Genomic DNA, 17,458 nt, shown 5'->3' on the forward strand with positions numbered 1-17,458 from the left:
GTACTTTCCTTTACAAGTCCACAATTAGCATGAATTACTCTTGTCATGAAAAAAATATTTTGATAAAAATAAAATATAGAAAAGGCAGATCAGTGGCTACCTGGGACCAGGGTCAGGAATTTACTAACAAAGAGTACAAGGGAAATTTCAGGGTGATGGAAATAGTCTATATATTGACAGTGGTGCTAGTTGCACAGGTATATACATTTGTCAAAGCTAAATGAACTACACACTTAAGATAGGCACATTTTCTTAAAGATAGTCATACTTCAGTAAAATTGATTTAAATAAAAAAGATGTTGAAAAACCAAATGATGTTTCATTGGCAGCATCCTCCTAAATGTACTGCCTTGATTTAGAATAACAAACTCTGTCAAACGCTTTCACTTCAGGAAGCTACTTCTTCAACCATCTCTAAAGTGGTTAAGAAATATAGACTATATGCTAAAGCTAGGAAGACTGAGACCATAAGAGCGGGAAATGAAATTTCCCAGGAATCTCAATGAAGTCCAAAAACAGGCCCTAGTTCCCAGGGAACCATTCCATGACTTGGTCCCTGACTTAATGTTCAATTCGTTCAGATGTTTGAGCACCTACTATGTGCCAGATGCCTGGCCTCATGTTGGCCCTCCATATACCTGTGAGGGTAGAGTCGGTGCTCTGAGAAGGAGTCAAAAGAAATCAGCACAGGTGCTATGGACTTCTAGGGTCCTCTCAGGGGATCATTTATTTTCAGAGAACTCGCATCTTGCTACAACCTCTGCTATTTCCTGGGGAGTAAACCTGAAGTAGAAACCTAGGCTCCTTACACTCTGGCTCTGTCTCCATGATAAAAAAAAACAACAGATTGAAAAACTGATCAATCTCATGCTTTCATGAGTCAGAACAAAAGACTGACCATAGGCCTTGTGATTTATCTTGGGTAGGGATTGGGTTTCTCTTTTGTGTAATAGGTTATGTGCAGTGGTTAGGGAGCTGGAATGAAGAACCCCAGGAGATGCTGGGTCTACCTTTTCTCATTCATGTGACCACGGGCAGACCCCTTAGCCTCTCTGAGCTGGTTTCCTCACCTGTAAAAAAAGGATGCCACCTACCATCTACTCTTGGGACTCAAAGGAGATAAATTCATGGAGGGCCTTGAAAGCTCTAAAGCAGGGTTGGCCTGGGAGCTGAATCTGGCCCACCACTTTATTTGGGTAAATAAAGTTTTATTGAAACACAGTCATACTGATTCATTGACATATTGTCTTTTGCGTTACAATGGCAGAGTTGAACAGAGACAGTATAGCTCATCAGCCTCACAATTGGCCCTTTCCAGAAAAAGTTTGCTGGCCCTGCCAGAAAGCACTGGCTGAAGAGGATGGATTACTGCTGCACAGTACTACATACAGGAGTAAGTTGCAAACAGGAACTCATGAGTTAGAACATGGCTGATTGAAATCATCAAGATAGCAACAGAATTTTACCTCTAATCAATTGATTCATTTTTTTTCACAGTGACTTCATGTCTCAAAAAGATCTGATGATGTGGCCTGCCCTTTCTCTCTGCTAAAGCCCTTCGTTCATTTTGTAGCTCTGATGACATCAGGCATTCCTGGGCAGTCTTTGGGTGGTTTTCTGGTCGCTTATTACAAACAGGAAAACCCACATTTCTACGTAGACATTGTGACCTGTTCACCAAGGAGGAAATGCATTTGCACAATTAATGTTTTAAAAGAGTTAAAAAAAATTCTCATTTATGTATCCATCGACATTTATATTTAGTTTCTAAAAGAAGACCCCAAGTACCCATTTTCATTTTGTAAAGCAGACATCTGCCTTTCAGAGAACAATGAAGAGTATGCCCAGACTATAAGCTCTGGAAGGCAGGAATGGTATATATATTTTTCTGGATTAGCAGAGGCTGTCATCGTGTCATGAATAAGCAGATGCCTGATAAATATTTGTTAAATGACTGACAGACTGAAGAGATGGATGTCTCCTTAATTCCTCTGGTAAAGCTTAAATGCTATAAACGATGTGAAAACTATTTTGTGAACTGTCAATCACTTGGCAGCTGTTCTGTTGTTATGACCACGCCACTGAGAACCGACTGGAGGTTTGCTTTTGGGGGCCTCCCTACTAACCCTTCACCCCCTCCCCTAGGGTTCTCATCCAGGCTTGTTTTGGACCCCTTTCCAGTGAATGTGGGATCCAGAATAAAGCACCCTGGAGAATCCAAGTAAAATAAAGAGCAGCCTCAAAGCAGAAAAGGAACCTCCAAAGGGAACATGACGGGGGCGTCGGTGGGGGGAGGTGAGGCGGGAAGTCCCGCCTCGGGGTGATTGCATCCCACCTACGTGCAAGTGCCCCACCCTCCACCTGACTCCGCGAGGCACTGTGAAGCCGAACGTCTTTATAGAAGGGCAGGCACCCTGCGAAGGCCAAATATTGAACTATGCAATTAGAAAACCAGGCAAAACTTTGGGAAAGAATATTTTTTAGGAAAACTTTTTGGTAGTAAATACCAAAACTAAACCTGTGTATTTTGCGGTGGACAACAATTCCACATCTGGGTATGTCCCCAACAGAAATGCTTAAATTCATTCTCCAAAAGACAAGCACCAGAAGGTCCGTAACAGCACTCTCCAGAATAGTCCCAAACTGAAAACTACCCACACACCTACCAGCAGCAGTAGGTGGATACATCCATTGAGGTACATTGCACAGTAGACTATTAGATTGAGAATGAATGAGTAAGAAATATAAGGTTACTGCACAGATAACATCCACAAACATAATGCTAAGTGAGAGTCCAGATACAAAAACTCCGTGATTCCGCTCACATAACTTTCAAAAGCAGCAAAGCCAATCCATGTCAGGACAGTGGTTACCACTGAGGTGGAGAGAATTATCACAAGACTAATTATACCACTAGCAGTAGAATCGATGCTATTCCTTTATACTGATTGTGTTAATGTGCAGAAGAGAGATTTAAAAGGGAGTTTACAAGTGGTAAATTTAATTCATTTGAACAAGGCTTTATTGAGCGCCTTCCCCAAGCCAGGCCCCTATGCTAGGTGGTAGGAGTACAAGATGAATTAGACAAAATTTCTGTCCATTTGGAAGTCACAGTCCAATGGCCGGGCTCACTCCCCCTTTGAGCCCTCTTCCTTTCACAGCAGAAGGGCTCACTCTGTGTAATGCCAGAACCCAACACATACAAGAATCCTCACTCTAGAACAGGGGTTCTTAACCTTTTTTTTTTCCCCACAGACCCCTTTGCCAGTCAGGTGAAAACCACGGACCCCTTACTAAGTCCACACTATACTGTGTATTATTTAATAATTATATCACACCTGCACCAACACATCCCCAAAAGGATAATGTTTTTAAATGCATAAAATAAAATTACAAAGGAATTCAGTTACATATGTTGAAATACAGTTACTCAAATAAAAAACATGTGGCATAATACTATACATATGTGCTTCTTTCTTAAGACATTAAATAATAATCCAATACATCAAAAATATACAACAGTTAGGGTTAAATTGTATTTTTTTAAAGACATGCCAATATGCAGACTGTTGTTGTTTATCTTGAATAAGAACATTAATCTGTGGTGTAGTATTTGACAAGGCAACGTGAATATCATGTTGGACATCTAATTGAGTTGGGTTTTTTTCAGTTCAAACTCACAGTCCCCATGAAATCTTGGGGGACTGTGGACTCCTGGTTAAGAACCCCTGACCTAGAGCCTCAGTTTGTGGTTTCTGGGCCTAGAGGCCATCTCACTGCTTAACGATGGTAATTTATTGGTTCCTGGGTGAGCACCACAGACACATTGGCACTCTCCATGGACACTGATGGCTATCATGTAAGGTACTATTGCACTCTAGAGACCGTGAAAATTGCCGTCAGTGTCTCTCTCCCATCCTGTTTCACAGAGGAAGTCAAACACATGCCTGTGCCCACGGGTAGCTGGAAGCAGCCTGTCTCCTTGGCTATGAGGAGCCCTTGGGGCCCCAGGCAGGACCCAGGCACCTCTAGACACCTTCCTAACCCTAGGACGCTCAGAAGCCCCCTGGAATGGTCTTTGTCCTGGGCAATGACAGTCCCTACCAGCGTCAAAAATGCTCCCAAGTAATTTTTTATTTTTTTTTTTTGAAACCAAATCCTCAGAGATCACCCACCCTCAAAGAAACTTTTTTTTTTTTTAATGAGAAAACAAAGACCGAAGGGATGAAGCTTATTTTTCAAGGTCATCCTGATAAGTGCTGAAAGAGCTAAGCACAAAATTCAGATCTCTAGGTTCCAGGGCTCTTTCCATACACAACCTGACCTGTGAAGTTTGAAAGAAGGGACGCAACTAAGAGCAATCCATGTCATTCTCTGACCTTTTGAATCCAGACTTGGTTGAAGCCCTTGAGGGCTCTCAGTTAAATTGGACCCACTCTTGGAGCTAAAGAAATTTACCTGCACAGGAGATCGTGCTTCTCTAAGCAACTTGACAGGCTCTGTTCTATTCTTGATGCAGTCTGAAGCTTAGCCCAAGACCACCTTTTATATGCTGATCCTTTCTGTGTGTAGGTGCTTGGCTGAGAGTCTGAGTCTTTGCCTCTGCGAAGTTTTGTCTGCTTCCTCCCACGAATTCTCTGGAAGGGAGGGGAGTATCCAAAGCTTTGCGAAGGTATTATATAAATCCAAACATTTCCTCAGAACATCACACAAATGGAACTTGTTCCCGTAATGCTTTGACAAGAGAGGGAGTTAGTCACCTTCTCACTTCCACTCTTAGGAGGGTAATTGGAGAGGTGACTTACAGCATCTCATTGCACCTGACCCCTTTCGCACACATCCCCACACATTCACATCTGTCATAGACTAAAGCTCATGAGTCCTGGACATTCTTATGGTTAAGCTAGACATTGACAAAAACTAGGAAGCATTAGCAGCCAGTAGCTCAATTGGATCAAATTTCTTGAGTGGTCTTCAGAGTTTGATGCACCTCTCGGGGAACTGTCCTGCCAAAAGAGGAACTTCTTGACTCCGTTGTGCAATTTAAGATCTCCCTCTTCTTTCCCAAACCTACTTCCAGAATTCCCCATTTCTATCTCCTGGACTATCCAGGTTGAAATATTTAGACTCTTGTTGAACATATTTCATCTTGGGTTAAGTTGCTCCACATTTGTCTCTTCTTCCCTCAAGACATTTTTTGGTGCTTAGGTGGTTACTCTTGGGTGAAGACTTCCTGAGTCTCCTGGGATCCTTCTCCTAAGCTCCCACCACCACGTGGCTCCAGCTTGCCTACATCCATGCTTGTCCACCTTATTTCCTCAGGACCTAGAACCATGCCTGGCACCCAGGAGATGCTCAACACATGTCATTGGAGAGAAAGAGTCCCTTACTTCCAGAATTCATCCATCCTCTCCCTCCCTTCCTATGTCTCTGCAGTTGCCTTTGTCCAGACTTTAATTGCTCATACCTGGATCTATTTGTGTAATGTGTAATGATCCTCTCACTCATTTTATTAGTATTGATAAAGAAAATGATATTGATGATAGTAGCGAACAGTTATTGAGTTCTTATGCCATGCCAGGTATAGTACTATGCTCTTTGCATACAGTATCTCACTGCATCTTCATAACCCTGTGAGGTAGTATTATTAACCCTATTTCAGAATTAGGAAACTGAGGCACAGAGCAGTAAATTGCCCAAGATAACCACAGCTAGTAATGGCAGGCTGGGCCTAAATCTCAGATTTGTCATGTTCCACGAATATTCCATCATGTTGGCCAAGAAACTACAATGCCTCCCTGTCACTGTTGAGTAAAATTCAAGACTTTCTTACTAAGTTCAAAGCTCTTTGGATCCCTGCCCTCTCTCATGTGCTTTCCCGCTATACACTAAATAGTCTGAAGGTGTTGTGGAGCAGCAGAAGCAGTGGATTTGGGAAGGAAAATACTGGGCGTAAAAAGCTGCTTTGTCTCTTCTCCTGGCCAGTTGTGCAAACCTGGATTTTCTCTTCCAAAAAACCAGGATCCTAATTCATCTGTAACTTGTAGCCCATTAAAGGCTCAAATGAAATCATGAATGTGGAAATGTTTTGTGAACTATACACCTCTGCCTCCATATACATGACTGTGATTATTGTTGAGCTCTGAGCTATTTTCCAAATTTAACATTTCATTTTCACCTCCTCGTCCTGGCACTTAATTATCTTCCTTCTTATATTCTCTGGTTGTTTCAGGAACCCCAGGTTGGGGCCCTGCCCCATCTTTCGGTATCACAGCCCACACCTGGTACAGGGCTGGAGCTGCCTCTGTGTCGGGATTGTTTTCTAATGGTTATCACTGAGCATATCACAACTTGTGCTGAGGATTGACAGAGCTCTTCAGAGGCAGAAGGTGAGGCCCCAAAGTGGCCATTTTCTCCCTTGACAACTCTTGAGAATTATTGCCTTGGATGACAGGAAACAGAAGGCTCATTGGCCTCTCGTGTGACCCTCTGGCAGTTCAAGTTATAGGTCCCCTCTCCCAACTTCTGTCCCTCACCCAAGACAGATTTGTGTTTCTCAGAGGAAGGTAGTGAGGTCAAGCCCACCTTGTGGTGAGTCTTTCTGTATCTGCCCAGCTCAGGCAGTCCCTGATCCAGGAGTGGGCTGTGGACCAACAGTGGGTGGGCAAGTTTGTGATTTATGACCAGGAGTTCATTTTCCTGTGGATACAAGGCTCTAGGAGCAGTGATGCTCCCAGGAGGACCTCGGTAGCCTATGTAATTGCCGAGGCAGCAGATGCTGAGCATCTGGTGGAGTTCTAGGCAAAGGGAAGAGAGAAAGGAAGTGTTTCCTCCCCTTGTTGGGTGGCAGGGCATTAGAGGAGGAGCACTGGGTTCAAGAGGCAAGACATGAGGACTCAGGTCCTGGTTCCACCACTGACTATCTGGAGCTGGGCAAGACACCTCCTCCCTCTGAGGCTCAAAAATATCTTATGTACAACAGGGAAGTTATGCTCCGCCATCTCTCACCTTTCTGCTATGATGTTCTATGACTCCTGGTTTGGGGCCTGCCTTGGGCAAACATTCAAAGCAGGTTAAGGTTGCCTCTGGCACCTTCTTATCACCTGTCCTCCACTTCCTGGTTCTTCCTTACATGTGCCTTACACAACGAGGAAGCGCCCCAGGGCCCTCAACAAGCCTTCAGGCCCACAAACCTAAAGCCCAGCTCTAAATTATCACCTTTCTTTGCCTTCAATCAAAAATCCCACTCCCTCAGGACTCTGGGAAGCAACCTGATGGAACTGGTTCTCACAAATGAAGTATATAACTCATAAATCCTTAATCTTCCCATAGGTGTTTGCATTTTTTTTAACTAGAAAACTTTTTACCCAAATGAATGCCTGCTCGTTGGAATTTTCGACAGTGAAACAGGAAGTGAAAAAGTTCAACTGGGGGATAAAATAAGAAGTTTAGTATGGTAAATAAGAACTGCTCAAAAGTATTCGCTCATGTTTGCGTGGGCCATTTTTGATATTTTATTAGCCTCACGTTATAAAACAGACAAGCCTCATGTCCAACACAACTGAAAAGACAAAAAACTACTCACACAGTCTTATGGGTAAGTTCTAAACACTCCCCACATCAATCCCATTTTGTTTAAGGTATAAGAGTAAAACAAAGCAAGCGATGGGACATTAGTGCTCTGGCAAGGCTTAATTCTGGCAACTTTCTAGCCAGGGATTGGTGTCTATAGCAGTATTAAAGTTTTAGAAAACCAATTGACAAGTAATATTATTACCTAATGTTTTTTCCCACTTAATTGTTGTTCATTTGGTTAGATGTTTTCAAAACCACGATACACCAGGTAAAAAGAAAAGATTGTATTTGTGAGTAGGAGAAATGACGATAACATGCTCAAAAGAAAGGAAAGAAAAAAAAAGCAGTTACACATATAACTTTCAGTGATTCAAAATTTGTCCCCAAACCAAAATAATAAAAAGAGGCTTTGTGGGCTAGCTCATAAATTAAAAGTCCTCTCTAAGGCTCCAAAGTAAATTCCAAGACCAAAGTTACTAATTCCTTCACACTCAAAATATTTTCAGAATGTCATAGGAAAGCATTCAATGAGAAATTCACTGTGAAGTTTGGAAATAAAAACAGACAAGCTGTTTTCTCAACAGAAGGCTGTTTTCCTAAGTTATCAGAGACCTAATTAGAATTTCAAGGATATTCATAAGCTATGACCCGAGTGAACTCTAATTTACCAGGTATTCTGTATCTGGGAAGGGCTTGGGGACAGCGTGTGGGCTGGCCAAGGAGACAGGGTGGATATCAGGGCACGAGCCCAGCTTTAGGCAGTGGTGGGAGGGTCTGGCGTGAGGTCAGGAAGATAACAGAAATACACCAAGGGCCATCCAGGCAGGCTCTAGCAGAGAGGGTCCCAAGTGCTGCCGTGATCTGGCCAAGGTGCACGACACAATTCCTAGGAAGATAACAGAGGGAAGGCTGGCCATGTCTCACAGGGAAGGAGGGCGCAGGCAGGGAACCCTTCGTGATGCTTGCATGCCAGGCAATTGCTTTGTCATTGAAAATCAAACAAGTATAGAGCAAAATTATAGGAACAAGGCTTCAAGGTCAGAACACGGCTACGGAATGTCTGACTTGGGCCCTCTATATTTCCCCAGCCTTGAGCCCTAATTGGTCACTAAATCTTGGGTGGACAGAGACTAAAGGGAAGCAGAAGCAGGAAACCACAGGGGGCACAGTTGACTGGAGATGAACACACACACACCATGCCCTCCATCCTCTCCATTTTGGTTACTGCTTTCTTTGCCTTACCTTCTCTGACCTTTCATTGGTGCAGAGGAACAGGCTTGTATAGCTCTTAGAGTCATACTGAGACAACACCTGGGACCCACGTACATATGGCAGGTAGTATGTTTTGGCACTTCTTTCACAAGCTCATGAAATGTTCGTTAATTCAGTAGTCTGTCCCTTCCCTCTTTTCTTATCATGCTTTCTTCCATGAGTACAGGAAAGAATTGGATAATCTAATTCATGAAAAGGCGTTCATGACTGACACTTTAATTGTCAAATGCTAAAGATTCGATAAAAAATTACAGACCTTGAATTTCATCCATTACCAAGAGGCCACTGGGGGTGATCCTTTTGGCATGATGGGCCTTCCCGGTGAACCCGGAAATCACACAGTTGAAGGGTAATAGATGACCTCAAACAAAGACTGTCCTAATGAGAAAAAACAAAAAAGGCTCCACAGTGTGATTTGCCTTTTGGCTCATCTTTTAGCTCCCAATCTGGTTCTCTGACAAATAAAAATGGTGTCTAGACTTCTTTCTTGGCCAGTCTCAGAGGGTGCTTTTCTACCTGTCTGCCTCTATTCTTAATCATGTTCTTGGCATGACTAAGTTTGCCCAAATCAATGCACTGCCATGGAACACATTTCTAACCATTCTTCTTTCTGACTCTTTCTCTCTTTATCCCTGACATGCCCCACATCCCACCCGTCCCCTGGAACCTTAGGATTTTACCTCTGCTAACCTGCCTTGTTTTTGTTAGTTCATTTGTTTGTTTTCCCTCTGATTCGTGACCTGACATCCTTTCTTGATGGAAAGATTGTTTTCCATTAAGATGCTGATGACGAGGAAGCCTGATTGCAGGGAAGACAGGGATTTCTGTTTCATGCCATTGGAAGTTTACTGAATTTAGGAAGAAAAGTTCTGATAAACCATGACTAGAGGTCCAAAGACAAGAACTCGCCTAATGCCCAGAAGATCCTCAAAAGGGAGTGTCCTGAAGTCAGCAATGCTGCAGTGAGAGCCAGGACCCAAAAGCTGCCACAGAGTAGTCTACTCCCTGAGAGCGTCAATGCGTAACTGTAAAATGATGAGTTCGAGCATGGAGACCTCAAGGTCTGCCAATCAAAGGAAATCTTCCATCAACAGTCACCCCAGTAAGGCACCCTAAAGCTTGCCTTTCCTAGAATAAGGCATTTCTCTATATTCAGAAAACAATTGGGGTTTTATGGAATTGTGTGGGCTAAAGTTTTCAGCAGGAACATGGCAGGGATTTATATGAAATATGTTTGCCTCCTCCGATTCCTTGCAAGAGATTGTGTATCCCTTTCAAAATGTAAAAGACCAAACATCCCTTTAACTGAAATGCATAATCTCCAATAAACCAGTAAGCCTGGGCTTTCAAGAATGAGGCTGCAGCGCTGAAAATATCAGCCACCTGGATGGCCCTCAATCTGGCTCTTGCCAAGGTGTGGCGTGTTTTCTCTCTCCTCTCTGGAAGCATGGAGTTTGTGTTCTAGGAAGAGCTTAGGTTTGGAGCCAGATCCACCTGCGTTTTCAACCTGACTCCACCACTTAATAGTCAGGCAACCTGGAAACAGTAATTGGCCTCTGGGGTCCTCAGTTTTCTCCTCTATAAAATGGAGACAATGCACACTTTGTAAGATTAGTGGAAGAATTCCATTTTTGGAATAATATAAAGCTTTTACTCCAATGTCTGGCACATAATAAGCACTTGAATAATAAATTTTATTAAACTGATATTTCTGATTACTCCTTCATAACTGGATTTGGTGTCCACTGAGAAATCTCTGGGAAGAGTGAGCTGCCTATGGGGCATCCGGGTGACAGTGTCAAGGGCAGGCCTGGTTTAGGACTGTCGGCATGCAGGTAGGCTTCGGACACCTTGCAAGTGGGTGATATGACAAGAGTAGATTTTTCTGGCTCACCACACATGCATGTTTTTTGCCCTCCCTTGTGCTAGTCTTTCAAATGTAATTTGTTTTGCTTTAATTACTTAGAGTGTTCAGAACACAATTTAGCAGCAGGTTCCCATCCTGTTAGACATGCCCCATCAGAGCACATCTGGAGCATCTCAGTCCTCTCAGAATCTGACACTGCAGACACATTGTGACATGTCTCCTCTTCTGCCCCATTCCAGGTACCAAGAAGCTTCAGTTTCTTTATTTGGGAGAAAAATGACAATTTGAACTGTCGTTGTTAAATGAAATGAGGACATCTAGGCAAGAATACCTGACATAATGTCTAACATGTAACTGGCTCTCAGTAAATGTTGATGGTCTTTACTTCCTACATCTGTGTTCAAGCAGCTAGAACCTCATGATCATCCTTGACAACTACATACCAATGTTGACTGAAATTCAGTTTGCTGAAGCAAATGTGGCCCAAGCAGTTGAGCACCTGCCTCCCACATGGATGGTCCTGGGTTCAGTTCCCTGTGCCTCCTAAAGAAAAAACAAACATATGCAGGACATTATATATCCTACCATAACCCACTGAATGGACTGGGAGAGAGTGTAAACTACAATATAAACTATAAACTATAATCCATGCTATCCATGCTGTGTAGCAGTGCTCCAAAATGTATTCATCAAAAGCAATGAATGTGCCTCACTGATGAAAGAGGTTGTTCATGTGGGAGGAGTGGGGGGGTGGGGAGTGGGGGTATATGGGAACCTCTTATATTTTTTAATGTAACATTTTGTGTGATTTATGTATCTTTTTAAAAAATAATTTAGAAATTCTACTTAAGAAAACATTGATTGTAAGTTCATAATAGCAGATATCATTGTTTAAAGCAGGTATCTTAGTTTTCAAAGCTAGTCAAAATAGATTTTCACAGTTCACTAGTGAGTTCTGTGTTTTAACATTGATTGTAAATCCATATATCCGATAACACTGAATAAATACTGTATTTTACTTAGTTTTTAAAATAAATCAATATTGTGTTTACAGGGGAAAAAAGGAAAAAACAAACAGACAACAAGCAGACAACAAGCAAAAACAATGAGCAAAAAATGCACACACAAGCAAAAAGGCAAGGGAGCCATCTCGGAGGGGGGATGTGGAATTCAGTTTGCTGTCAGTTAAAATCTCTATGTCTCTCTTAAAACGTGCATCCTGTTCCTTCCTGTAGAGGACACATCCTTTAAGAAGATGCTGGGCTAGTGCCTAAAATTATTCTTATGGCTCTCCACAGATAACTCCCCAAACCAACCGCCACTCCTGTGGGCTCAGTATCTATTAATGGCCTCACCATCTACCCAGGCTTCCAAGAAAGAACATTCAGAGCCCTCCTTGCATTCTTCTTCTTAATGACAGATTTATGTACACAGATATCTATATTGCATATGTATATATTCATATATGCGTGGTTATATACACACACAAGTGTATCCCTGTTAAAAATAAGAAGGTGCTACTTCCCAAATGCTTTGTCTTGGCAGAATATTTTTGTAGCCAGATATAAAGAAAAAATAAGTGTTGAAAGGGATTGGAATTCCCAAGGCAAGGGGGTGAAAGAAAAAAGAATCCAGATTGGCATTGGAATATCATTGAAGTCAGGAAAAACACAATAATTCTCACTTCTTTTTTATTTTCAACATTGTACTGAAAATTCTGACCATATTTTGAAATATAAATTATAAATAAAATATTCTTAATAAAAAGAAAAATCAAGAGCTGACGATCCTCACATACCTAGCAAGTGTAAGGATGAATAAAAATTATTAATTAGTATTAGAAAAAATAGCTATATAGAACATAAATATTTTTAAAATTGATGGCATTTCTATATACCACATTAAGCAGTCAGAAGTTACCATAACAGAAATATCTCATTAACACTAACAATAGAAAGAAAGAAAAAAAAACCTGAGGATAATCTCAAAGGAAATGCATTTTACCTATTTGATGGGAACTATGACAGTTTATAAAATGTAAAAAAAATTTGAATAAATGGAAAGTCACACAATATTCCCAAGTGGAAAGATTAATAATCAAAAAGATGCCAATCCTCCTAAAATTAATTTATAGTTTTAAGGATATTCGGATTTTAAAAACCTAAAGAGAATGGCAGAGGAGGGAATTCCAAGGGCCAGTCCTTATACAGAAGCATCAAAAGAAGTGACAGTAAAGGTCAAAATCAATTTTATCCCAACTCCAGAAAATTATCAAAGGTTGCTAGCAATAAAGTAAATGCTTAGTCAAGAAAAAGGTAACTGAAACACAGCGGGAGAGCTTCGTGGCCTTTTAACTTGCTTTGCCCTGTCTCCTTCTCCCTGCCTTAAGGGTAGTCTTGAAGAAACAGCCTATGCTCCAGTGGGTTGTGATTCTGGAGGGAGCAGATCAGACCTGGTTTAAAGGTGTAACTAGTGAAAAATAACAAGCGGCAGGGGAGAGAGGGGCTGTATAAGGGAAGTTTTGATAGAATATTTTATAAGTTCATATTCATTCACACTAGACAGTTATAAATTTAAGATGTTATTCATAACCACCCGCCCACTAAGAAAATAATTTAAACATTCACAGAGAAGGAAATGAGAAATGGGTGGAATGGGATGTCACTCACTACACTACAAAAAATCAATTAAACAGAATAGAAGTATTGGAGGAACTTAAGAATGTAAGCTATATAATACATATAGAAAACAAATAGGTATATGACAGATGCAAAGCATACCTTATGGGTAATTATATTAAATACCAGTTGGTTAAACTAAACTCTCCAATTAAATGGCAGATTTGGCAGAAGGGAAAAACAAAACAAAACATGATACAACTATAGTTTGCCAAAAAGAGACTTACTTCAGATCCAAAGACACATAAAGGTTGAATATAAAAGGGTAGAAAGACATATTCCAAGCAAACAGTAAACCAAAGAGAACTGGGGTATCTATACCAATATCAGACAAAACAGACTTTAAATTCAAAATGTTACAAGAGACAAAGAAGGACATTATATATTGATAAAAGGGTCAATTCAATCAATAATATATAACAATTATAAATATGCACATGCCTAACAACAGAGCCCAAAATATATGAGCAAAAATTGACAGAATTGAAGGGAGAAATAGACAATTCTAAAATAATATTTGGGACTTTAACATCCACCTTCAGTGGTGGATACAGCAACTACACAGAAGAGCAATAAATAAATAGAGGACTTAAAAAACAACCTAAACCAAACTAGACCTAACAGACATATGTACACCATTCTTTCCAACAAAAGCAGAATATACATTATTCTTTAGTGCACAAGGAACTATTTCCCAAGATGGACTACATGTTAAGCCACAAAATAAATCTCAACAAATTTCAAATGACTGAAATGATACAAAGTATCTTCTCTGACCACATGGAAATAGAAATCAATAACAAAATGAAAACTGGAAAATTAACAAATACATGGAATTTAAACAATACACTCTTAAACAACCAATTGGTCAAAGAAGAAGTCATGAGGAAAATTGGAAAAGACTTTGAGACAAATGAAAAAGAAAATATAACATATCAAAACATGGGCTGAAGTGAAAGCAATGCTCAGAGAGAGATTTATAGCAGTAAACACTGACATTAAAGAAGACGAAAGATCCAAGTAACAACCTAACTCAATACTTCAGGAACTAAATTTTTTAAAAAATACAATAACAAACTGAAACCAAAGTTAGCAGAAGAAAGGAAATAAAGATTAGGCAGAGATAAATAAAATAGAGAAAAAAATAAACCACTAGAATACATGAAACCAAAAGTTGGTTCTTAGAAAAGATCAACAAAATTGATACCCCTTTAGCTAGACTGACTAAAAAATTCTAGGAGGAAAGAAGAGAAAAGACTCAAATTACCAGAATCAAAAATGAAAGTGCAAACATTCCTATTGACCTTACAGAAATAAAATGGTTTATAAAAGAATATAGAGAGGACTCTTAATTAAAAGTCAACAACAAAATGACCAACAACCCAATTAAAAACAGGGCAAAGGACTTGAATAGACATTTCTCCAAAGATGATATACAAATAGTCAAAAAGCACTTGAAAAGCTCTCAACTCCATTAGCCATTAGGAAGATGCAAAGTGAGGACAGTGGCCCCCAGAGGTTCTGAGGGATGTGAGATGGAAGAAGAGGTATAACATGGGGACATTTTCAGGACATTGGAGTTGTCCCGCATGACATTGCAGAGACAGATACAGGCCATTGTGTAGTTTGTCATAACTTACAAAATTGTTCAGGACAAAGTATAAACTATAATTTAAACTGTAGTCCATGGTTAGTAGTTGTGCTTCAATATGATGTACTACACTGACAAAGGATGTTGTTGATATGGGAGGATGTGGGAGGGGAAGAGAGTGGGGCATATGGGAATCCTTTATATTTTTAATGTAACATTTATGTAATCTAAAGGTTTTTTAAAAATAAAAAAATTAATTAAAAAACAAATTAAAAACATGGGACACCATTTCATGCCCATGATGATGACTTTTGTTGTAAGTCGAATTGTGTTCTCCAAAAAGATATGTTGAAGTCCTGACCTCCAGTACTTCAGAAGGTGACCTTATATGGAAATAGGGTCTTTGCAGATGGAATTAGTTAAATTAAAATGAGGCCGGAGAAGGGTGGGCCCTTAATCCAATATGCCTGGTGTCCTTACAAGAAGGAAAGACGAGACGCAGTGAGACACAGAGAGAAGAAGCCCGGGGAGGGATGAAGGTAGAGATGAAGGGCTGCAGCTGCAAGCCAAGGATGCCAAGAATTGCCGGCACTCCACCAGGAGCTAGACAAGCAAGGAAGAGAATCTTCCCTGGAGACTTCACAGGGAACACGGCCCTGCTAAGACCTTGGTTTCAGAATTCCAGACTCCAGAACTGGGAACCAATGCATTTCTCACGTTTGAAGCCACCAGTTTATAGTACTTTGTAACTGCAGCCCTAGGAAACTAACTTAATAAATGGAAGTAATTCTTAAAAAATGGAAAATAAGTCTTGGTGAGGATATGGAGAAATTTGAACCCTCATTTTGCCAGTGGGAATGTAAATGGTGCAGCCACTGTGGTTATTAGCTCCATGTTTCCTCAATAAGTTGAGCAAAGAATTACTACATGACCTAGCAACTCTACTCCTAGGTATATAACCAAAAGAACTAAAAACAGGTGTTTCAAACAAAACTTGAACATGACTGCTCATAGCAGTGCTAATAGTCAAAATCGGAAGCTATCCAAATGTCCAATAACTGATAGATAAGCAAAATGGGTTCTATCCATACAATGGAATAGTATTCAACTATAAAAGGAATGAAGTCCTGATAGAAGCTGCAACATGGATGAACCTGGAAAATATGGTGCTAAGTGAAAGGAGCCAGGCCCAGAAGGTCAGGTGTTACATGATTCCATTTATATAATATTCAGAGCAGGCAGATCCATAGAGCCAGAAAGTAGCTTAGTGGTTGTCAGGGGCTGGGGAAAGGGGAAAATGGCATGTGATTGCTTAATGTTATAGGGTTTCCTTGTAAGGTGTTGGAAAAATTCTGGAACTAGATAAAGGTGATGGTTGCACAGCATCATGAATGTACTTAATGCCACGGGACTGTATACTTTAAAGTGGTAAATTTTGAGTTATATGTATTTTACCACAGCAAAATATAAATTCATTAAGCCCTCTATTTAAAAAAAGAATCCTAATGATTCTTGGATAAAGAGAAAAGATGAGGAGAAGGTAATTGACAAAACTTCCTTAAAATTAATCTGGATAAATATACACTAGGAAGAGGTTCATGTCCTCACTGTGAAAATAAGGATCTTTCAAAACAATATGAAAAACTCTACGTCTTTTTAGGAAAATGAGGAAAACAACAAAAATAGGCAATCCATAGAGGAAATAAAGATGGTTAATAAACAAATGAAAAAATTTCTTTTTGTAATGAGATACAAGCTTACTTTTAGAAATATTTTCCACATTTCTGTAATGAGAGATAAACTAATTTTTATAAATAACATATTTTCTACATCTTAATTTGGTGAATATGTTAAAATCATAACATTAACATGCAGTGTTTGAAGAAAAAAGTAGAAAACCAGGAACTCTTATTAGGAATAAAAATCGATGTACCTCTTTTGGAAAAACAGTTTGATGATAACTATCAAAAGCATTCATAATATTCCCAATAATTCCATTTATAAAATAGTATAACTACTAAGTTAATAAAACCATTGATGAAGATTTGTGTTCAAGGATGTTATCACAGCATTATGTTGACAATATTTTTGCAAATGGCTTACAAGTCCATCATTGAGTATGGTTAATTAAATTGAATTTCTATAGAGTTGAATATTAGGTCCATTAAAATTTAATTTGAATATTTTTGATGGTATGTGAAAATATTCATGGTAAGGACACTGACTGTCAAAAAAAGTCTATAAGAAAATATATATGTAAAGAAAAAGGACTGAAGCAAAATTTCCCTCAAATTTTCATAATTTCTTTTCAATTGGAAAAAGCGAAATGGAGAGAAGGAAAAAGAGGAGGAGAAAGTGAGACATTTTAAGATAATTTAAAGCATTTTGGTAAGGGAGGGTGCTTACACATTCCAGATATTGAAATGTATCATAAAGATACAGTCATTTAAATGGCATTTTACTGAAAATAGAAAA

The sequence above is a fragment of the Dasypus novemcinctus genome, chromosome 17, assembly GCF_030445035.2.
Source record: "Dasypus novemcinctus isolate mDasNov1 chromosome 17, mDasNov1.1.hap2, whole genome shotgun sequence".
Lineage (NCBI taxonomy): Eukaryota > Metazoa > Chordata > Mammalia > Cingulata > Dasypodidae > Dasypus > Dasypus novemcinctus.